Source organism: Moschus berezovskii, chromosome 21, assembly GCF_049115385.1.
Source record: "Moschus berezovskii isolate FMDL1 chromosome 21, NW_MosBer_1.0, whole genome shotgun sequence".
In the NCBI taxonomy this organism is placed as follows: Eukaryota; Metazoa; Chordata; class Mammalia; order Artiodactyla; family Moschidae; genus Moschus; species Moschus berezovskii.
The window spans coordinates 48,430,893-48,455,111 of NC_142480.1; the positions used below are offsets into that span (position 1 = coordinate 48,430,893).

Here is a 24,219-nt window from a genome sequence, read left to right on the forward strand (position 1 = left end):
AGCTTGTCCCTGACTCGACACAGTAGAACACGGTAGGTTGCCATCATCACGCCTGTGCTCCTGATGCAAGTTCCAGAGGAGCTGTCTGCCTGGGCCCCTAGGCCTGTTCTCCAGGGGGCCTGGAGAGCCTGGCTGATTGGCCTGGCTAATGCGTGGCACCTGTCACCCCAAAGGGGCACAATTACTGTGCAGTGACTCTCTTTCCCCTGAAACCACTGCAGCTACTCAGAGGTATGAGGCAGATATCCTAGGCCAGGTAAGGCTGGGAAGCAAGGAGCATAAGCCTCTGGGACAGAGTCTGGTTTCAAGTCTGGCTTATGAGACCCTTCCAGTCCAAAGATCTTGAGAAACCAGGAACCTACCTCTCCATTTGTCCCCAGTTCTTCCTCTTTAAGTCCCGCTCTGAGCCCTAGACTCCAGCCATTGATTGCTACATGGAGGGAGAGAAGACCTAACGCAGGCCTTTCATCACTCCCGAGAAGGAACCTTCCTATCCAGAGGACCAAGGCTCTCTAGTCCCAAAGAGGTGGGGCCCTCCAAGCCCCCGTGGTTCCCTGTCACCTTAGGTCACCTGGTGGCTCTGGCTCTTACACCAAGAGAGCCTTGCTGTTGGTTCCAGCACTGCCTTCGGAGAGTGGGCCTAGGCAGGCAAGCCCATTGGGTGGGGGATGGATGGGTGGGTTCCAGTGATTTCCTGTGGCTCCAAAGACTGCTCTGATAGAATGTAAGGAGGAATGTATTACTGCCGCGGTGTGCCCACCTGCCGGCCTAGACCATGGCACCAGAACAAGATGCTCACAAAAAGCCAGTATGCGGGTAGCAGCCCAGATCTATGCTCGGACAGGGATCTTACGCAGCAGCTACCCAGGCTCGAGACTCCTGTGATGCCTGGCAGCACCCCAGTACTGAGCACCAGGCTGCAGGACACTATAAGGCTCTGAGTGGGTGCTCAGCCCTAGCAAAGGAGTTGGGGGAGGAGGACTTGCCTGGTGGTTCAGTGGCTACTGATCTCCCAATGCAGGGGGCCCAGGTTTGATCCCAGGTCAGGGAACTAGATCCCACATGCCACAACTAAAGATCACATATGCCAACACTAAGACTGAAGATCCCACATGTCTCAAGTAGGACCCACCACAGCCAAATAAATAAACAAAAATATTAAAAATAAAAAAAAAGGGGGCTCTAAGGGGCCTGGAGCCAGGGCCTGATGCACCCAGTCCTCTCTGCAAGGGAGCAGACCCAACCTTGCTCCTCTCAGGCTCTTCCTCTATGAACACTGCCCTCACTCCTTCCTTACAGCCTGTGAGCTGTGGAGCAGAGCAAGGAGTCCCTTAACCAACGGAGTTGGCTTCAGTGAGCTGTGAACCCCAAGAATGATGACAGCAATCAGAGCTTTTATTTGATTTCAAAGAGATTGTTGCCCTCCTCCCCTCCTCAACCCCTCAAAAGTGAAGATAATTTCTTTGGGGTGTTTTGGTCTGAAGACACAGGAACTTTTAGAATTAGTCTTTATTAGGTAAAAAGAAATATCAGAATTAAGAGTTATTATATACCTTGACATGAATTATCAGGCAAATTATGCCCACCGAAGGGCTTCCCCAATGGCTCAGCCAGTAAAGAATCTGCCTGTAATGCAGGAGACACAGGAAACTTGGGTTCGATCCCTGGGTTGGGAAGATCCCCTGGAGGAGGAAATGGCAACTCACTCCAGTATTCTTGCCTGAAAAATCCCATGAGCAGAGGAGCCTGGTGGGCTATAGTCCATGGGGTCGCAAAGAGTCGGACTCGACTAAGCATGCACGCAAAGCGGACGTTTATAAGGCTAACATTTATTGAGTACTTTCTATAATCAAGCCACTGAGCTGAGCTTTTTTACATCCAATCATTTACTTACATCTCACAACAAGGTGAAACAGGAATTATGATATTCCCACTTTATAGCTGAGAAATGGGGGCAGAGAGAGGTTCAGGGACTTGCTAAGGTCACATGCGTGGCAAGTCAGTACTAGGACCAGAAACTGGATTGGACTCCAGAACCCAGTGGAGACGCTCTGCGTACATGAGAATTTCAACCAGGGTTTCGTCTCAGGCTATAACCAACCCCCTCTTGATAAAATAAGCTACTGTGTTTCCTCCCTCTCTCCCGACCCCTTTTTTCCCTTCTTTTCACTCACTATTTCTTGTGCGTTTGCTGCCTCCTAAGCATCGCTGAAGTTGAAGAAACTGACATGGTTCTGCCTTCACAGAGCTTCCAGTTCATCAAGATTTCTTAAACTCTTCTTCCCAGAGAATACCCATTCTTGTCCACAATTCTTTAGACACTTTTTCACTCACTTATTCCTTTGTCTCCAACAAAGGGCCAGCCTGGCAGAGTTCCAGACGTGCTGCCAGACTTCGAAGGCTAGAATCGGGCCATTTTCAACTGCCATTTCTAGAATGGCTCCTCTGAGCTGCCTCTGCACTCTGCTCAGATTTCCATGAAGGCACTCATGGTTCTGTAGTGAAATACTCATTTACACATCTCTTCCCTCTCTTCTACTACAAGCTCCTTGAGTGCAGGGACTAGGCCTGCCTAACTCAGGTTTTTAACCTCCATCCCCAGTGAAGAGTTTGGAAACAACAGGCATCCAGGTGGCTCAGACAGTAACGAATCAGCCTGCAATGCCGTGTTCGATCCTTGGGTAGGGAAGATCCCCTGGAAAAGGTAATGTCTACCTACTACTGGAATGACTACCCACTCCAGTATTCTTCCCTGGAGAATCCCATGGACAGAGTAATCTGGTGGGCGACAGTGCATGGGGTTGCAGAGAGTTGGACACGACTGAGCGACTTTCATTTTCAGTAAATGTTTACTAAAGTGAATAAGTGAGTTTTCTGTTCTAGCTGACTGGTTTCAAATCATTTCCAAATGATTCATTCAAGTGTTCCTTCCTGGATCTTTTTGTCCCACCTTCCTCTTAACCTTTTCAAAGGAAAGGGACTTCTCTGATGTGGGAAGTCCCACTTCCCTGCTTTAGGGCAGCCAAAGGATTTCTTGCTCACACAGTCTCAACAGATTTGTTGGCTTCACAAGAGACAGTATTTTACAAAGCTGCTGAATGCTTGTTTCCTGGGGTTTTTTTAGGGCAATCCCACCAGATAATACATTAAAGCAAGAGCTCCAAGGCATAGGACCAGGGAGAGAGACTCTCTGTTTTCTCCATTCCCCATCTTCAGTTCACCCGCTGCCAATGTGTCCTCATCTTTAGACCGCCTGTCCCCAAAAGTCTGAGCCCCAATTGCAAAGAGACATACCCCAGATTTCCGTGTTGTTGTTCAGTTGCTAAGCTGTGTCTGACTCTTTGAGACCCCATGGACTGCAGCACACCAGGCTCCCCTATCCTACACTATCTCCCGGAGTTTGCTCAAATTCATGTTCATTGAGTCAGTGATGCTATCTAACCATCTCATCCTCTGCCACCTCCTTCTCCGATTTCCCTGAACTTTAGTAATAATAAGCACCAGAGCAAAGAATCGCACAGCCTGGAAGTCAGGAGACTAGGTTCAAATCCTGACCTTCCCAACTCATTATCATCTTGGGAAGTAATTTAACTTCTCTGGATTCTGTTTCTCCTATGAAAATAAGGGAGAGGGACTGGGTAGATTTCTAAACCAAAGGCTAAACCATCTCTGGGCAAAAAAATTTCTTAATTGTTCATTTCCCAGTCCTTATGGCATTCGACTCTTGTAAGAAACTTGCAATTCATAAGCCAAACAACATACATTACTGGTGAGGAAGTGTGAGTAGAAGTCAATGACCTTACTCAGGTGACCCAGGCCCCTGACTCTTTTTGCCAGACCAAGATGGTTCCAGAGAGCCCACTAGGGCAGCCTCAGTTTCCAAGACTCCAACTTCCTTTCCCTCCTAACCCCTACAGCCACGTTGTCACTCAGAGAGTAGAAGCCAGACAAAGAACTTGATTCAAGGGTCACAGCCAGGGCCATATGAGGAGGGGCCCAGGCCTTTCTCAAATTCCGAATGATCTGCCTCCAGGAGGATCGCTGCCTCTCAGTTGCAGTTTTGGCTCTGAGGCCAGGGGTGGCCATGGGAACGTGGCCATGACAACAGGCTCCCCCAGTGGCGGCGTGGGTGCCCATCAGAGCGTGCAGGTGGCGCCCTTTGGGAGAGGCGCCCGGCGGGAAGTGGGGGGCCGGGGTGGCGGCTGCCGCGGGGTGGCCTCCCCACTTCCGATCTCCTCCTCCCGGGGCCGCAGTTCCCGCCCGCCCTGTGCCCTTCCCCTACCTGTGAGTCACGGCCCGCGCGCGACCACCGCCCACCACAGGGTCACCTCTGCGCGGCGGGGCGGCCCTTCTTCTCGGTGTTCCCAGACTCGTCCCTGCTTCCAGGCCCCGCCCGACGCACTTCCCGGGCACCCGGGATGTCCCCGCAAATACCCTCGGTCTGGCGCCGCGTCCCCGGAAATGCAGGGCAGCCGCCAAGCCCCGCCCCTGCCCTTGTTGATGGAATTGTCCGGAGGCGCCCCCCGGGGCTTGCTCGCTGTCCAGCGGTCTCCCGCCTCCGCCCCCAGGCACTGACAACGACATAAGTCTCGCTGCTAGTCCCAGTCGGGACACGTCCCCGCGACTGCTTGGCTGCCCTTAGGCCATGGAGCCTATAGCCCCGCTGCACCACCCCTATCTTCGGAGCCTCGGCCTGGCCTCACTTATGCCCTGCAGGCAGCAATCTCACTAGCTGGAATTCGGAGGATGGGGGTTGTTATCCTAGATCTGTTATTGAAACAGACTTGGGTTGCCTTATCTGAACAGGCTTGGTAAAGTCAAATCACTGACATCTACCACCACCCCGGGTTCCCTGGTAGCTCAGTGGTAAAGAACCCACCTGCCAATGCAGGAGATGCAGGTTTGATCCCCGGCTGGGGAAGATCCCCTGGAGGAGGGCATGGCAACCCACTCCAGTATTCTTGCCTGGAGAATCCCACAGACAGAGGAGCCTGGAAGGCTGCAGCCCATGGGGTCACAAAGAGTCGGACACAGACTTAGCCACTTAAGTAACAACTACCATGGAACACCGAACTGGCTGTGTTACCTAGGATGAATTCCTTAACCTCTCTGAGACTTGAGTTCTTCATCTGGAAGGTAGGCCTCAGAGCAGCAAGGGACCTCACAGGGTTGCGGTGAGAAGTGCAATTACGTAGGCACACACCTGGCACATGGTCAGCTCTTTATAATGGTAGCATTGTTTACAGTCAGAGGCAAGGGAGAGCGGGCTACAGAGCCACCTGCACGAAACCACTCACTTCTCCACCCAGAAATTCTGCTCACCGCGTCCCCTAACCTGCCACGGGCCGGGCTGTGGGAGTGAAATGAAAGGAGGAGATCTGCAGGAGGGGTGAGAGATAGTTATAAATAGTATCTAGCATTTATCAAGTGACCTTGGCTCGTCCCTCTCCAGCCCTTGCCTCCTGGCTTTGCTGTCTCAGGGTGGTTCCAGAAACAGCCAGTTCTGGGCGTGTAAGTAGCTGAGCTGGCCGGAGCTGGCTGGTCAAGGAGCTGGTGAAACCAGAGGCCAAGAGCCAGCTTTTTTCCTAGGCCAGGCTAGGCTTAGGTGCCCTCTGTGGCCTCTCCTCTGGACAGAGGGGCCTGGGACTTCCCTGGGGATCCAGTTGGTAAGGCTTCTGCACTTCCAATGCTGGGGACGTGGGTTCCCTCCCTGGTGGCAAGGTCCCACATGTTCTGTTGTTTGGGCAAAAAAAAAAAAAGAGGGGGGTAAGGGATTGCCAGACTCCCCACAGAATGCTCTTCCACACATGGTTATTCTGTTATCCATCAACAAACATTTGTGTGTGTGTGTGTTAGTTGCTCAGTCGTGTCTGACTCTTTTTGACTCCATGGACTGTAGCCCGGCCAGGCTCCTCTCCATGGAATTCTCCAGGCAAGAATACTGGAGTGGGTTGCCATTCCCATTCCCTTCATCAGGGGATCTTCCTTACCCAGGGATGGAACCTGGGTCTTCTGCATTGCAAGCTGATTCTTTACTGTCTGAGCCACCAGGGAAGCCCACAAACATGTTTACTACCATAAAATTTGAAACACAGAAAAACACAATGAAAAACATCACCCTACCCAGAGACCACCAGTGTTAATATTTTCTACCACTTTTTTGGGGGTACAATTTACATACTGCAAAGTGCACAGATCTTAAGTGGACTGCTATTAATATGTTGGTGATGATCCTCCTGGCTCTTTTCTATACAGAGTTATACATTTACATTGTTTAGAAAAGGGATTATTCAGTGCATAATCTTTTGTGACTTTCCCCTAGGTGTGTGTGTGAGTCACTCAGTTGTGTCCAATTCTTGGAGACTTCATGGGCTCTAGCCCATCAGGCTCCTCTGTCCATGGAGGTTCTCCAGGCAAGAATACTAGAGTGGGTTGCCATGCCCTCCTCCAGGGGATCATCCCAACCCAGGGATTGAACCTGGGTCTCTTGCATTGCAGGCGGGTTCTTTACCATCTGAGCCGATTTCCCCTAGGACAGAAATACATCACACATGTTTTCCTGTAACATTAGAAATTCTCTCATACCTTCATTTTTAGTGCATTCTATCATAGGGATGTGGCACACATTTTTACGCAAATCTCTACTACAGGACATTGAACTTCTTCCTAATTGTTCATCATCATAAGTAAGAGTTCCACAATCATTTTCTTTTTTAAAATATTTATTTACTTTTTGGCTGTGTTCGGTCTTAGTTGCAGCACTCCAGCATGGGGGCTTTGTTGCTCCGAGGTATTTGGGATCCTAGTTCCCCGACCACGGATCAAACCCAAGTCCCTCGCACTGGAAGGCAAATTCTTATTGGACTACCAGAGAAGTCCTCTCAATCATTTCTTTTTTTTCCTTGTATTTTTCTTTCCTGCTCATAGTCTCCAATTAGTAGTTCAGTTCAGTTCAGTTGCTTAGTTGTGTCCGACTCTTTGCAACCCCATGAATCACAGCACGCCAGGCCTCCCTGTCCATCACCAACTCCCAGAGTTCACTCAAACTCATGTCCATCAAGTCGGTGATGCCATCCAGCCATCTCACTTTCTGTCGTCCCCTTCTCCTCCCGCCCCCAATCTTTCCTAGCATCAGAGTCTTTTCCAGTGAGTCAACTCGTCACATGAGGTGGCCAAAGTATTGGAGTTTCAGCTTTAGCATCAGTCCTTCCAATGAACACCCAGGATTGATCTCCTTTAGAATGAACTGGTTGGATCTCCTTGCAGTCTGCTGCTGCTGCTGCTAAGTCGCTTCAGTCGTGTCCGACTCTGTGCGACCCCATAGACGGAAGCCCACCAGGCTCCCCCGTCCCTGGGATTCTCCAGGCAAGAACACTGGAGTGGGTTGCCATTTCCTTCTCCAATGCATGAAAGTGAAAAGTGAAAGTGAAGGCTCTCAGTCGTGTCCGACTCTTCGCGACCCCAAGGACTGCAGCCTACCAGGCTCCTCTGTCCATGGGATTTTCCAGGCAAGAGTACTGGAGTGGGGTGCCATTGCCTTCTCCGCCTTGCAGTCTAGCTGTGTTTATAGCTAAGGTGGTGGGCTTCATTTGTGCAAATGGCTTTAAAAATAGTCCAATCAGACTCCCTTGGTGGTACAGTGAATAAGAACCCAGGGCACACGAGTTCGATCCCTGGTCCAGGAAGATTCCACTTGCTGAGGATCAGCTAAGCCCAGGCCCCACAACTACTGAGCCAGTGCTCTAAAGCCCTACAAGCTGCAACTACTGAGCCCACCCACCCTGGAGCCTGCGCTGCGCAACCAGAGAAGCAACCGCTATGAACCGCCCATGAACTGCAACCAAGAGTAGCCCCCGTTCACCTAAAGTAGAAGGCCCGCGTGGAGCAAGAAAGACAGGCTGCGACCAAAAATTAACTAATTAATTGAAACAATTAGTTCAATGGCCTTACTAATTCTGCCTTCCAAACACTGCTGAGGGTGGGAGGGAACACGAAGAGATGCAAAACATCAGCCCTGCCAAGTTTCAGGCATGAGGAGGAGCACGTTGCGTCCTGCTGAGCCCGGGCTCTTCAGAGGAGCTCCTGGAATCTAGGCCCCCTCCCCCGTGGGGCCCCAGAGCTCCGGAGGGCTTGAGGCAACCCTGACCTCTCCGTGTCCAGCCCAGCCCAGAGCCTCGGGGAAAGAATGCTGTCCACCTCCACATCACTCTCACCTCCTTTGGCTCTCCACCATCTTTTCTTCCTTCTCCCTCCTCCCTCTTCTGTCTCATCTGCCCATCCCCTTTGTCTGCCTGTCTTCCTCCTCCAACCTTCCTCCAGCTTTTTATGGAAAAAAGGGAAACATCTTTGATACACTTAAAAAGGGCCTTATCTTTAACATCATTGATCCCTCTCCACCACCCCCTTTCCTGGCTGTGGGACCTCAGGTGCAGAGAGGCTTGAGTTAATCGCCTTCTCAGTTCACAGCCTTATCACCAAGGTCGGCACAGGGTCGCTTGATTAATGTGGCTGTTCATTTCCTTTTATCTTTCCACACCTCCTCCCACCCCTTCCCCCACAGGCTACCATTTTAAGGTGTGTAATATATGCTTTTGTTTGTGGGCTTTCTTGCAAGATATACTATAGAATTGTATGCTGCTGCTGCTGCTAAGTCGCTTCAGTCGTGTCCAACTCTGTGCGACCCCATAGACGGCAGCCCACCAGGCTCCCCCGTCCCTGGGATTCTCCAGGCAATAGAACTGTATACATGTACTTAAAAAAATTTTTTTTTTTAATTTGGAATAATTATAGACTCACAGAAAGTTACCAAAAAATAGTACATAGTGTCCCATGAGTACTTTATCCAGCTTCCCCCATCAGTAACATTCTTACAACTGTGTGTATGTGTTCAGTCGCTCAGTGTGTTGGACTCTTCTAATGACCGCATGGATTGTAGCCCTCCAGGATCCTCTATCGTTGGGATTTCCCAGACAAGAATACTGGAGCCAGTTGCCCTTTCCTATTCCAAGGGATCTTCCTGACCCAGGGGACCCAGGGATGGAACCCGTGTCTTTTGTTTCTCCTGCATTGTCAGGAGGATTCTTTACCACTGAACCACCTGGGAAGCCCTAGAATTGTAAAACTGTAGTATGATAGCAAAACCGAGAGATTGACATTGGGATCATACTGTTAAATAGAGACCTTATTATTCCGTTTTCTCTCGCAGTTATGTGGGGGGGGGGGGCGGTATGTGTAGAGTTCTATGCTATTTTGACCCCATGAGTAAATTAGTGTAACCGTCACCAGAGTCAAGTTACAGAAGGTCCCATCTCCACGGGGATCTCCTGGTGCTGTCCTTTTATAGTCACGCTCCTCCACTCAGGTCCCTGGACTTGGCAACCACTAATCTCTTCTCCATCCCTATATCTCTGTCATTTTGAGAATGTTATGTAAGTGGAAGCTTTGTTTAAAAACTTTTATTGGAGAATAATTGATTTACAATGTTGTGTTAGTTTCTGCTGTAGAATAAAGTGAATCTGTTTTTTATATATATATATATACACTTATATCCACTCTTTTTTATTTATTTAAAAAATATTTTATTTACTTATTTACTTACTTGTTTGGCTGCACCAGGTCTTAGTTGAGCACTTGGGGTCTTCATTGCTTCTTGCAGGATGTTTCGTTTTGTGACAACGGACTCTCTGTTTGTGGTGCTCAGTAGTTGTGGCACGTGGGCTGAGTTGGCCCAGGCATGTGTGGTCTTAGTTCTCCGACCAGGGCTCAAACCCCGTCCCCTGCATTGGAAGGCGGATTCTTAAGCATGGGGCCACCAGAGAAGTCCCTTTCCACTCTTTGTAGATTCTTTTCACACATAGATCATAACAGATTATTGAGTAGAGTTCCCTGTGCTATACAGTAGGTTCAAACAGACGCTTCTGAGACTGGCTTCTCACTCATCATATTGCCCTTGAGATACATCCATGTTGTTGTAACCTATGGGCAGTTCTTTCCTTTTTATTACTGTTTTGTATTCCATGGTATGGATGTACCAGAGGTTAATTGTTCACCCACTGAAGGAGATTTGGGTTGTTTCCAGTTTGGGGCTATTACAGATAAAGCTGATTAATGCTCAGGTTTTTGTGTGTATGTAGGGCTTTTCTGGTGGCTCAGACGTTAAAGCGTCTGCCCGCAATGCGGGAGACCCGGGTTCGATCCCTGAGTCGGGAAGATCCCCTGGAGAAGGAAATGGTAACCCACTCCAGTATTCTTGCTTGGAGAATCCCATGGACGGAGAAGCCTGGTAGGTTACAGTCCACAGGGTTGCAAAGAGTCGACGGAACGGAAGTTTTCATTTCTTTGAGATATAGGCCAAATTTGGGATTGCTGGTTCTTTTTTTTTTTTTTAAGGCATTTTATTTATTTATTTATGACTGCACTAGGTCTCCTTGCTTTGCTTGGGCTTTCTCTAGTTGTGGCAAATGTGGGTTTCTCTTCATTGCAGAGCACATGTTCTAGGCGTGTGGACCCCGTAGTTGTGGCACACGGGCTTAGTTGCTCCATGGCATGTAGAATCTTTCTGGACTAGGGATCAAACCCTTGTCCCCTGCATCAGCAGGCAGATTCTTATCTACTGTACCACCAGGGAAGTCCTGGATTGCTGGGTCTTATGGTAAATGCAGCTGTAGTTTTATAAGAAACTGCCACACTATTTAGCAGGGTGGCTATACACTTTATAAGAGATCCAGTTTCCCCACCTTCTTGCCAGCAGTTGTTGTTATCACGGTTTTCTATTATGGCCCTCCTAATAATTGCATAGCTAGGGCTCATTGCGGTTTTAATTTGCATTTGCCTAATGGCTAATGATGATGAACATCTTTTCAGGTGCTTATTTGCCATCCCTATCTCCTCCTTAGCGAAACGTCTGTGGCCCATTTTCTAATTGGACTGTTTTGTATTTTTAACTTACATAAACAGCATTTTGTCATATACCTCATTCTGGTTTTTTTGTTTGTTTATTCCACAGACCAATCCATACTGCTCTGGACACGTCTTTAAAAACTTTTTTGGGGGGCTGTGCTAGGTGGGTCTTTGTTACTGCTTGGGCTTTTCTCCAGTTACAGCAAGCAGGGACTGCTCTCTAGCTGTGGTGCACGGGCTTCTCAGTGCAGTGGCTCCTCTTGCTGTGGAGCACAGCCTCCAGGGCACGTGGGCTCGGCAGCTGTGGCTCCCCGGCTCAGTAGTTTAGTGTCCTTAGTTGCTACATTACATGTGGGATCCTCCAGATCAGGGATTGAACCCGTGTCTCCTGCATTGGCAGGCGGATTCTTTACCACCGAGCCACCAGGGAAACCCCAACATTTTATTTTTAAAATTAAGTTTGCATGTGTGCATGCGTGCTAAATCCCTTCAGTGGTATTTCCGACTCTTTGTGACCCTAGGCTCACAGGGTAGCCCACCAGGCTCCTCTGACCGTGGGATTCTCCAGGCAAGAATACTGGAGTGGGTTGCCATGCCCTCCTCCAAGTTTACCAAGGCATAATTTACACACAATGATCGTGACACATTTTACACTCATTTCCTTGAATTTTGACAAGGGGATATACCTGTAAACACAAGACAAATCAGTCCCGTCAGCCCTAAGCGTTCCCTATGCCCTTTGTCATCAGTCTACCCTCCCCATCTCCCACAACCAGTGATCTGATCTTTATCACTAAATTTTTCTGCCTCTTCTAGAACTCCATGCAAATAGAAGCATACAGTATGTACTCTTGTGCCCGACTGCTTTCACTAAGCATAATGCTTTTGAGAGATATATCAATAGTCCATTCTTTTTTTTTAATCATTGAGTAGTATTTATTGTATGAATATCAGTATGGTTTACCTACTAATGGATATTTGGGTTGTTTCCTCTTTGGGAAGTTTGGGGCTATTATAACTAAAACTGCTAACAGTTGTTGCTTTAATTTATATTTCTCTGATTTCTAATACATCTTAACATCTCCTTCTGCATTTGTTAACTTTTAAATTTCTCCGGTAAATCACTTTTTTATCTTTGCCCATTTTCCTGCCATTTGACTTGCAAGAAGATTTTCTCATTGACTTGCAGAAATTCCTAGTATATTCTGAAACTAGATATCAGTTCTTTGTTGGCTTTAGATATCACAAATATATTCTCCCAATTCTGTCATTTTTTAACCTTATCAATGAACTCATACTTGGGCAGTAATCAAATCAATCGATCTTTTTTCTGCCTTATGGTTTATGCTTTTGAAATTTTGCTTAATAAGTTAATTCCTACCCCAAGGTCACAAAGATATTCTTCAATATTTTATATTATTAACTTCATAGTCTTCTGGACACATTTAGGTCTTTAACCCAAAATTCACTTTTTCATGTGGTGATAGATTTCATGAGACTCATTTTTTTTTTAGTAAGGTGAATCACTTTTCCCATTACCATATTCCTGTGGCTCTCAAACTTGAACATATATAAAAATCACCAAAAAGGTTGTTAAAAGCACTTGCTTCTCACTCTTGGGCATAAACCCAGTGTTCAGTCGCTCAGTTGTGTCCAGCTCCTTATGACCTGATGGACTGCAGCCAGCCAGGTTCTTCTGTCCATGGAATTTTCCAGGCAAGAATACTGGAGTGGGTTGCCATTTCCTATGCCAGGGGGCATATACCCAGACAAAACTATAATTCAAAAAAATATATGAACCATTATGTTCATAGAAACACTACTTACATTAGCCAAGATATGGAAACAACCTAAATGTCCATGGACAGATGAGTGGATAAAAAAGATGTGATATACACATACAACACACACACAAAGATGCACACACAATGGAATATCACTCAGCCATAAAAAAAATGAAATAATGCCATCTGAAGCAACATGGATGGACCTAGAGATTTTCATACTAAGCAAGGTAAGTCAAAAAGAGAAAGACAAATGCCATATGATATCACTTACATCAACATGCTGCTACTGCTGCTGCTAAGTCACTTCAGTCGTGTCCGACTATGTGTGATGACATAGACTGAAGCCCACCAGGCTCTGCCGTCCCTGGGATTCTCCAGGCAAGAACACTGGAGTGGGTTGCCATTTCCTTCTCCAATGTGTGAAAGTGGAAAGTGAAAAGTGAAAGTGAAGTCACTCGGTCGTGTCCAACCCTTAGCGACCCCACGGACTGCAGCCTACCAGGCTCCTCCATCCATGGGACCCTCCAGGCAAGAGTACTGGAGTGGCTTGCCATTGCCTTCTCCGTTACATCAACATATAGAACCTAAAATATGACACGAATGAACATATTAACAAAACAGAAACAGATTCACAGACATAGAGAACAAACTTGTCGTTGCCAAAGGGGAAGGGGGTGGGGGAAGGAAGAACTGGGAGTTTGCGATTAGCAGATTTGAACTATTGTATGTAGGATGGATAAACAACAAAGTCCTACTGTACAGCACAGGATATTGTATGTTCAATATCCTGTAATAAACCATAGTGGAAAAGAATACAAAAAAGAATATATATGTAAAACTGAGTCACTTTACTGTATAGCAGAAATTAATACAACATTGTAAATCAACTATACTTCAGTAGATTTTCTTTTTAAAAAGCACAGATTTCAGATTTCTCTGGTGATCCAGTGGTTAAGAATCCACCTGCCAATGCAGGGGACACGGGTTTGATCCCTAGTCTGGGAAGATCCCACATGCCACGGGGAACTAAATTACTGAGCCCAAGCTCTATAGCCCACGAGCCTCAACCACTGAAGTCCCTGCACCCCACAGCCCATGCTTCACAAGAGAAGTCACCACATTGAGAAGGTCACGCACCGCAGCTAGCGAGTATCCCCCACTCACTGCAACTAGAGAAAGCCCTCACATAGGAACAAAGTCCGAGCCATAAATAAATAGAAAGTAGCCCAGATTTCTGGGCCCCACCCAGCTGATACAGGTGGGACCCTAAAGTTTACACATCTAATAAGTTTCCAAGTGATGAGATGATACCACTGCTACCGGTGGAGAAAGCAAACTGCCAAAGAAAAAAGAAAAAAAAAGTAAGAAAAAGAATTTAAAAATAGAAAAAAGGAAGAAACAAATTAAAAAAAAAAAAAAAAGAGAGAACTGCCATATACTTAAAACCTTTACCTCATCGGGTTTTTTCCCTGCCTCACTGGCATCCTCCATAATACCGGGCACTTCTTGGCTCTCCTTCATCCTGCACAGCCCCCATCTCCCCCAGGTCTCTTGGAACATGAATCCACATCCACACATTTCAGGATCACATCCCATGGCTCTCCTGAACCACACTCTTCCATCCCCTGGTAAATGCCCTGAGGTTGTCCACCCACCTCCCGGCCACTCCCCTGTAGTCACTGGAGACTTTGGCACGTGGCTCCCCATTTTTCTCTCCAGCTAAAGCCCTGCCATTGTCCTTGATGACTTCAGCATCCACGTGGAAGTCGCGTCCTAAAGCTGGTTTCTCAGGTCTCCAATGACCTCTCTCACTCACCTGAGCCACCACTCCCATTCACTGGAAGTAATTGACTCCATTACCAAGGTCCTCGGTTCAGGAATCACTTTCTCTGGCACAGTCTCCTTTCCTTCCAGCTTTCTTCTTTAGCATACTCCCTCTGAGCCTCCTTGGCTTCCCAGGTGGCTCAGGGTTAAAGAATCCACCTGCCAATGCAGAAGACACAGGAGTCACAGGTTCGATCCCTGGATCAGAAAGATCCCCTGGAGAAGGAAATGGCACCCTACCGCAGTATAGTTGCCTGGAGAATTCCATGGACAGAGAAGCTACATGGACTGGTGTGCTATAGTCCATGAAGTTGAAGAGTCAGACACAACGTAGGGATGAAATGACAATGACAATCCGTGGTTCTATATCCCCATATTCACCCAACCACAGATTATGTAGTATTCTACATATTTATTGAAAAAAATGTTCATATAAGCAGACCTTCACATTTCAAACTCCTGTTGTTGTTCCTGGGTCCACTGTACACACATACACTAATAGCCTTTGACTCCCATCCTTCCCATCCCACTGCCTGCTCCTTCCCATCCCAGAGCTCTTACCTGGAAGGTTCTCCACCAGTTTCAAGCTCACTGAGACTGGGAACTCCTAGTTCAACCCTTAGCTTCTCGGACTTTCACGTATAGCCGGATCACCTGGGTGTGTGCATCAGTGCTAAGCTGCTTCAGTCATGTCCGACATTTTTCAACCCCATAGACTGTAGCCCTCCAGGCTCCTCTGTCCTTGGGATTCTCCAGGCAAGAATATTGGAGTGAGCAGCCATCTCCAGGGGATTTTCCTGACCCAGAGATCACCTGGGGGGTCTGATTAAAATGCAGATTTAGATTCTGAAGATCTGGAATGGGGACTAAGAGCCTCCATTTTAATAAGCTTCTGTCTGCTGCCTGCAGGGGTTGTGCTCAATCATCAAGCGGTAACCCTTTGGACCCCTGCTCCCAGGTCTCCTCAGGAAAGCCTCCTCTGACCTTCTATATCTCCACCATCAGTCACTCAGCACCGTTTGTCTCCTTCCTAGCACTTTACCCTATTGTCATTTGACATTTGAGCTTGTGATTATTTTTTAGCTCTTTTTTTTTAAATAAAAAATATATATTTTAAATTAAAAAAAATTTTTTGACTACATGGCCTGTGGGATTTTAGATCCCTAGCCAGGGACTGCACTGGAAGGTGGATTCTTAACCACTGGACTACCAGGGAGGTCCCTGTGCTTGTGATTATTTTATCACAGCCCAATCCCTCAGAGGGCTTCCCAGGTGGCAGAGTAGTAAAGAATCCGCTTGCCAACAGCAGCGGAGAAGGCAATGGCAAGCCACTCCAGTACTCTTGCCTAGAAAATCCCATGGATGGAGGAGCCTGGTAGGCTGCAGTCCACGGGGTTGCGAAGAGTCGGACACAACTGAGCAACTTCACTTCCACTTTTCACTCTCACACATTGGAGAAGGAAATGGCAACCCACTCCAGTGTTCTTGCCTGGAGAATCCCAGGGACGGGGGAGCCTGGTGTGCTTCCGTCTTTGGGGTCGCACAGAGTCGGACATGACTGAAGTGACTTAGCAGCAGCAGCAGCCAACAGCAGATGCAAGAGAAGTGGTTGTTAGGATTGTGGTCCAGGACTGTATGGAAAGGGTTAAAGCACTTACAGAAAGGGAAGGACCGCCCTCCAGCCCTGCCTGAGATGCTCTGGAAAGGTCAGATGTTTCCAGAATCTTAACAGACAGCCTGTGTCTGTTTAAAGGGAAAGACAACAAGTTCTTGGGCTCCCAGCCAGCCCTCGTGGGCAATTTTCTCCCGATTCTGCAGGCACCCAGCCAGATGCCGGGCCAGAGAGCACACCCACCCACCCCTTGCCCCCTCTAAATGGCCCTGGGCAGGCCAGGAGCTCTCTCCAACCCCCAGCCTGGAGTCCCTTCCCCTGGGGAAGGCTGGCATCTGATGAACAGGGAACACATACCAACTCTGGGGCCTGTGATACACCAGGGATGATGGGGGAGGGTGACTTCCCGCAGACATTGAATCTTTTCAGCTGAAAGGGACTGTATTCTGACCATGTCATTTTAGAGATGAGACTCAGAGAGGGGTGGCTGTGATGTAATGTAAGAATATCCTGACCCAGAATCAGGAAAACTCCAGGTTCAAAATGCAGTTCAGGGGCCATGAGCTATGGGATCTCAGGTACAAGCCTTTCTATGTGTCTCTATCTATTTGTAAAAAGTTCATACAAATGCTTCCCATCCCAGGTAGCTTGCCCAAGGTCACACACAGCACACACACACCAAGGTTTTCTGACTCCCAGACAAGGGCCAAGTCCCCTCGAGAGGTGAGCAGCTTACATTAAACGTTGACTGATCATAAAATGTAGCTGGAGACACAGTTAAATAACGGCCTTTTACTACTTAATCATGTTCTTTGTGCGAAGAAAAAAATTCCTACTTTTCCTACTCCCTGGAGGAAATAATTGCTAATATTCTGGCTTTCCTGGTGGATCAGATGGTAAAGAGTCCGCCTGCAATGCAGGAGACCTGACTTTGATCCCTGGGTCTGGAAGATCCCTTGGAGAAGGGAATGGCTACCCACTCCAGTATACTTGCCTGGAGAATTCCATGGACAGAGGAACCTGGTGGGCTACAGTCCATGGGGTCACAAAGAGTTGGCCATAACTGAAGGACTTTAACTTTCGCTTTCCTACCCCCTGCAGGAAATAATTGCTAATATTCTGATATTTATCCTTTCGGAATGTCAAAGCATATATAAGGTATATATTCATATACTGGTTTGCTTTTTTTTGCTGAGCTAAGCAGTTTGTGAGATTGAACCTGAAACAGGAATTGAACCTGGGCCCTCAGCAGTGAAAGCACAGTCATCACCACCAGGAAATCACCAGGGAATTCCCTATATATTCTTTTCCACACTGAGATCATAGGGGATCTATTTATGTATTCATCCATCCGCACTTTTACATATATATTGCTCTTTCTCACGTAACTTGTCAACAGACAATTGACATCCTTTCATGTCTGAATATAGTTGGATAAACAAAGCATTCTATAGTTTGTTTCATCCCCTATGTCAAGACATTTAGGTTTTCAATTTTCCATTATGAGTGATACAGATCCATCTTTACTCACTTGTTCTGTCATTTTCTTAGGATAAATTCCTCACTGAGGACTGCTAGATCAAAGGGTCTGATACATGCTGCAAAATTATCCTATACAAATGCTGTGATCATCGTTATTTCTTTAGACAACAGATTTAATATGAAGGCTGATCCTCCTCTAAATAGAAAGTGTTCTCCCTCACCAGCACACTCAGCTTCAGATAGGAAGAAGCAGAGTCCAGATGGGCTGAATGGGGCTGATTGATGCAGGGCAGATATTTTGCACCTGATCCTTGGCTGTATCTAAGCAGGCAGTAGCCTGGCTAATAAGATGCTCGCATCTCCAAGCCCACAGCATGTCTGGGGCCATGGGCTACACAAGAAACAGATCCAGATACTTTCCATCTGATAGATGGAAAGGGGCTTTCTTTCCCCATATTTCCTTGTCTGTCTGACCTCCAGCCCACTAAACAACCACCCTCAAGCACTCTTTATTTCCTAGTTAGATAGCACTACTTGTGTAAGCTACTGTTTATTACAGGTTTCATTACTATTACATTTCATCTCTACGTTGGCCAAGAAAGCAGATGCATGCGTGTTCGGTCATGTCTGACTCTTTGCAATATCATGGACTGTAGCCCGCCAGGCTCCTCTGTCCGTGAAATTCTCCAGGTGGAAATACTGGAGTGGGAAGCCATTTCCTTCTCCAAGGAAGCAGGTACAGGTGGGAAAGCTGAGTGTTGGGCAGATCAAGATCTTGTCTAAAGGAACACAGCAGGTAATTAACCTATTTGGGATTCAAACCTAAGTCTGTCTTACTACCAAACCTGTGTTTTACTTTAATATTGCTGTAGAACTAGTATGTATATCAATGTAAACACAAAAGCCTCGAAAGATGCAGCTGGTTTGTGATGGGTAGTAGACACTACCAGGGCTCACTAGTATTTCTAGCCTCCTTTTTCTGGATACACAGGAGGACTGTACTCTCTGGAAGTCAGGTGAAGTCGCATGAGTTGCTCTGGCCAGTGAAATGTGAGGGGAAAGTGACACAGGTCCCTTTGTGGGGGGGATTTGAGAACCCCTGTGTGGTTCTCATGCCTTCTTCCATGGCAGTGGTGAAACTTGAAGCCTCTTTTGCGGATGGTGACTTCATGAAAGTCTAATGATGACTAAAGTGTTGACAACAAAGTCCTGAGCCTAGGCAAGCCACATTGGGAATTCAAGCATAGGCAAGAAATAAATCTTGGTTGTTTTAAGCCAAAGATGTTTAAAGGTGTTTGTTACATCATAACCTAGTCTATCCTGACTGCTGCAAGTGGTAATGGGGAGTTTCATGTCTTGGTCTAAATTCTTCTCTAGTTTTTATTCTTTAAGAAGATATCTATTTATAATTTTTTTAAAAATGAGTCATAAATGGATACCAGGCAAGAACCTGTCTAGCACAGGGGACTCTGTACAATGTTATATGGCAGCCTGGATGGGAGGGGAGTTTGGGGAAGAATGGATACATGTATAGATGGCTGAGTCTCTTCAATGTTCATCTGAAACTATCACAACGTAGTTAATCATCTATACCCCAATACAAAATGAAAAGTTAAAAAAAAAGTCATAATACACATTCACACAATTGGGAGCATAATACACACCCTGCTATGCAACTTCTTTTATTCTTTGTCTATTTTTTAATTTATTTTTTGCAGCACTTGGTCTTCCTTGCTGTTCTCAGGCTTTCTCTATTTGCGGCAAGTGGGGGTTACTCAAGTTACAGCATGTGGGCTTCTCCCTGGAGTGGCTTCTCTTACTGTGGAACACTGGCTTCATTGCTCCGAGGCATGTGGGATCCTCCTGGACCAGGGATCAAACCTGTGTCCCCTGCACTGGTAGGTGGATTCTTATCCACTGTGCTGCTGCTGCTGCTGCTAAGTCACTTCAGTCGTGTACGACTCTGTCTGACCCCATAGACGGAAGCCCACCAGGCTCCGCCGTCCCTGGGATTCTCCAGGCAAGAACATTGGAGTGGGTTGCCATTTCCTTCTCCAATGTGTGAAAGTGAAAAGTGAAAGTGAAGTTGCTCAGTCGTGTCCGACCCTTAGCGACCCCACGGACTGCAGCCTACCAGGCTCCTCCATCCATGGGATTTTCTAGGCAAGAGTACTGGGTTGGCTTGCCATTGCCTTCTCTGACTGTGCTGCTAGGGAAGTCCCTATTTCATTAATTTTAACAGCTTCATAGTATTCTATTCGCTGAATATTCCATAATCTTTTACAGCTGACAACTATTGACGGATATGTTGGTTGTTTCTGGTTATTCTCGAAATACATGCTCCAAGCTACAGCTAGGCTGTTGCAACATTTATGGAAAGGAAGGATTACTATTTACTTTCTCTTTTTTTGGTTCAGATCTTGTGGTTAGTTTCCAGCCTGGGCTCAGCCCTCTGAAGACGGCTGAGGGCTCCTCCTGAAGAGAGATGAATAAGCCAAGCGTGCCCACACCCCTCCCAGGATGTACAGGGGAGGAGGCTGAAGGGCACCTGTGCGTGTGCATGCGTGAAGGCTGGGTGCTGGCCCGGAAGAACAGGGCAGGGAAGCACGTATCCGTACAACCTGGGCTGAACGGACCCTGACTCATATGTTCAGGAAGATAAGTTAACGGGCTGGAAACTCCAGAGCTCTGCGTGAGTTCTGACTCACTGACAATTATCCATAAACAAGTCATCTCACTTCTCAGTTTTCTTCCGAGTGCCACCACACGATCTTTGGGGAAGGGCTGTGACATTCAACCTTAGGAGCTTGAGAAAGTTGAGAGCTGTTCAAAGAGAGTGCCAAGAGGATTAGAATTGTTGGTCTCATTTGTTGGAAGGTGTCGAATGACTCATCATCACATTCATCATTTTGAACGGCCCCAGTGGAGGGTCTATGGGCGGCTGACGCAGGTTTACCTGCATTGCATCCCCAGAGTGATTTGACTGAAAACAAGGGTCACGTGCCTGTCAAGACCTCTCTTCACCCTTTCTCTCTGCGTGCCTGCTCAGCCGTGCCCGACTCTTTGAGACCCCCGTGGCTGCAGACCGCCAGGCTCCTCTGTCCATGGACTCTCCAGGCAAGAATACTGGAGTGGGTTGCCATGCCCTCCTCCAGGGCATCTTCCCAACCTGAGTCTCTCATGTCTCCTGCAGTAGCAGGTGGATTCTTTACCATTAGCGCCACCTGGGAAGCCTGTCCTATTTAGAGGCCCTGCTGTAATTCCCTGGTAGGGAAGAAACGGGTTTCTCAACCAAGAAAGAGGGCATACTTTAGAGTTTCCCTGGATGTGATTCAAGGGTTACATACAGATCACAGAGCTCAAGAAGAACTTAGAATCAACTATACGTCAATTAAAAAAGAATTTTTTAAAAAATAAAATGAGAAAAAGAACGTTGGAGATCAGAGTGCTACCCCCTCACGCAGTAATTCTGAGTATGTGCTTATCTGTAAGACAACCTAAGGGAAAAATAGGTTTGGAATGTGGATTTTTCCCTTTTAAGACATTCTCACATCTGGTCTGGAGTCCTGAAAAGAGTTTCTGAAGTCTCTAGTCCTGGTTTGGCACCTGTGACGCATATGACCTTAGGCATGTTCCTTAAGCCTCTGGGCACCTCAATTTTCTCATCTATAAAACGGGGCTTCTGATCTTGCCTGACCTGTCTTACAGGTAGGTGTGACACGTGGTTTAGATGAGGCACTGCGTATGAAAGTATTTTGGAAATCCAAAGCAACTTCATACCTGCAGAGCTCCCTCACTACAGCTCCGGTCCTCTGCCCAGACCACAACACCGAGACCTCTATTCAAAAGTGGGTCTCGGGACCTCCCTGGTGGCCCAGTGGCTAAGATGCTGTGCTCCCAGTGCGAGGGGCCTGGGTTCGACCCCTGGTCCAGGAACTAGATCCCACATGCTACAATTAAAATATCCCCTGAGCAGCCAAATAAATAAATAATAATAATAAAAAAATTTAAGTGAGTCTTATATAGAACTTCCTTGGTGGTCCAGTGGCTAAGAGTCCACCCTCCCAGTGCAGGGGGCCTGAGTTCGATTCTTGGTCAGGGAACTAGATCCCACTTGCTGCAACTAAAGATCCTGCATGTTGCAACTAAGACCCAGGACAACCAAATAAATAAATATATTTTTTAAAGTGAGTTTTACAGAGCGGGTATCTAGAGAGAGTCCCTGAGCACCAGGGACAGTTCTTGAGCTGGGGAGGCAGCAGAGACAAGGCCCTTCCCCCTTGGAGCTTATATTCCAGGGAGAGGCAGACCACAGAAAGGGAGACAAATTAAAAACAAGGACAGAAGAGCCTGGCAGGCTACAGTGCATGGGGTCACAAAGAAGACAGGCACGACTGAGCAACTCACACACACACACACAGCTTCAGAGAGAGGTAAGTGCTTCGAGTGAATGAAACAGGATGAGGTTGTTAGGGAGGGATGAGACAGGGGCTAGGTTAGGGGGTGACCAAAGAGGGCTTCCCTGAGGAGGTGACACCTGAGAACTAGGATCCAAGTGACAAGGACAGCCCCGAGAAGACTCAGAGCACGAAGTGTCCCAGCACAAAGGGACAGCCAGTGCAAAAGCCCCGAAGCGGGAAGAGACTGCTGTTCACAGAACCTGTAGAAGCTGATGGCTTGGAGCTGCAGTGGGATAGGGCAGGCGGGGCCACAAGTATGGGCTTGCAGCATGTTTTCTGGAGAGGGGAATGACACAGGAGCTCGTTTTCTGTTGTACTAAGATCAGCCTCCAAAGGATTGGAAGTTCTGTCTCTCACAAGCCATGTTGGGGACCCCAAGAAATGTTTAGGGCCTTCAAGGGCTTTATTCAGGAACCAGCCCAACCTCCTGTACAGTCCATGGGGTCCCTAGTTCCTACTAGAGAAACTGGGAGGCAGAGAGAAAGTCACCTGCTTAGGGGGACCCCCTATTTTCTTCCCGGGCTGGCATTCAACCCCAGGTCTCAGATCCTGGCCCCCAGGCCCAGCCTCTCTCCACCCCACAGGACCACCCCATAGATGGAGGATGGGAAGGGAGCCAGAAGATGGGCCCAGTGCCCCAAGGCTTCCTGCTTCAGCCAGTGAGAGCCCTTGGCGAGGCTCCAGAAAGGAAGGGCCTTGTCCAGCTGGGCCCTGTCCTGCATCACCAGGCCCAGACCTCAGCCCTCAGCTGGTAGGGATGGGCGGTCGGGGGTGGGGAGGCGGTCAGCTCCAGGAGCTGGGCCAGCCGAGAGCAACCTGATCGAGCAGGAAACAGGCCTGCCGCCAGACAAAGCATCACCCAGCACCTGGAGCCTTTGTTCCCTGGCTGCCCGGTGCAAACTTTCCCAGGCACCTGGGCCAGGAAGGGGCTCCCACAGGATCTGGTTTTTCTGCAAAAGGGAGTGGCCTGACTTGTGACCCGGAGGGAGGTCTTGTGACACAATAACAACATCAACAACAATAGGTCCTCTACGTGTAAGAGGCAATTCATCTAACCCTCCCAACAAACCCAGGAGGTCTCTACTAATTATTCACGTACTACAGATTACAGAATGGAAGCACACGGAGATAAAGTGACCTGAGCCAGGTCACACAGTATAAGGAAGAGAAAACAATACGGGCTTTTGAATCAATGAATCCCAGCCCTACTTGTGTGTGTGACCCTCGGCAAGGCATTTAAGATTTTCCAAGCTTGTCATCTTGTTCTGGTCTCAGAGGACTTGGTGCAGATGAAATGATATGAGATATACAAAGCCTCTGTCACATGGCTCCCCATCCAGACAGGTTTTGTTCCCCTCTCCTATAGTTCTGTGACCATGCTACCAGCAATGGGCCTCAGTTTCCTCATCAAAAAAATAGGTACAATAACAATACCCAGGCTATTGAAAGCCTCATGCTCTGCTGATAGGAGTGCCTCATCTTTTGAAAGGAGGCGACAGAGGATGAGATGGTTGGATGGCATCACCAACTCAAAGGACATGAGTTTGGGAGATGGTAAAGGGCAGGAAAGCCTGGTGTGCTGCAGTTCGTGGGGTGGCAGAGTCGCGCACTTAGCAACTGAACAATATCTTTTCAAAAGGCCGCATTCCTGAGACCATCCTAGCAAGACTCCATTTTACAAAATTGCCATCTCTGCTTTCTACCAAAACAAAGAAACACAAATAGAAAAACCAATCTTAGAGCCATTCTCCTTTTAGAGACAAAAAGCCAATATTACTCACACTGCTCGGCTTGGAAGATTTTCTCAGAAGGAAAACCAGAAGTGACAGCTCAAGTTATAACACGGGTTCCAGGATTCTCTCCAGTTTCACACACTGAGACCGACGACCCACCCACAGCAGCCGTGACAGGACAGACAGCTCATGCAAAGCGCAGGGAAGATCCACCGGGGATTTCAGCCCCAAACAAAACAAGACACTAAACTCCTTTTCCTGAAAATGAGCCAATACTGATCAAGCTTTTGTTATCAGCATAGGCACGATGTGCACATATGTTTCCCCAGTATCAGGGAATATACTGATACATGAGAACACAGAACCACCACTGTTGTGGATACCCATCAGGGTGGTGGCCTCAGCTCTGCCCAAAGGCCACA

The 24,219-nt window shown here is 47.6% G+C and overlaps 1 protein-coding gene and 1 long non-coding RNA gene across 2 annotated transcripts in view; both read right to left on the minus strand.

Moving 5' to 3' along the window:
* SEMA4B (semaphorin 4B) overlaps positions 1-4,428 on the minus strand; it is a 43,585-nt gene extending 39,157 nt beyond the window's left edge. Inside the window, exon 1 of the mRNA XM_055417834.2 lies at positions 4,283-4,428. The gene's annotated coding sequence lies outside the window, so the exon portion shown is untranslated. The remainder of the gene's footprint in view (positions 1-4,282) is intronic.
* Positions 4,429-13,260: 8,832 nt separating this feature from the next.
* Positions 13,261-24,219, minus strand: part of LOC129550293 (uncharacterized) — a 42,113-nt gene continuing 31,154 nt past the window's right edge. Inside the window, exon 4 of the long non-coding RNA XR_008684802.2 lies at positions 13,261-14,669. This is a non-coding gene — a long non-coding RNA (uncharacterized LOC129550293). The remainder of the gene's footprint in view (positions 14,670-24,219) is intronic.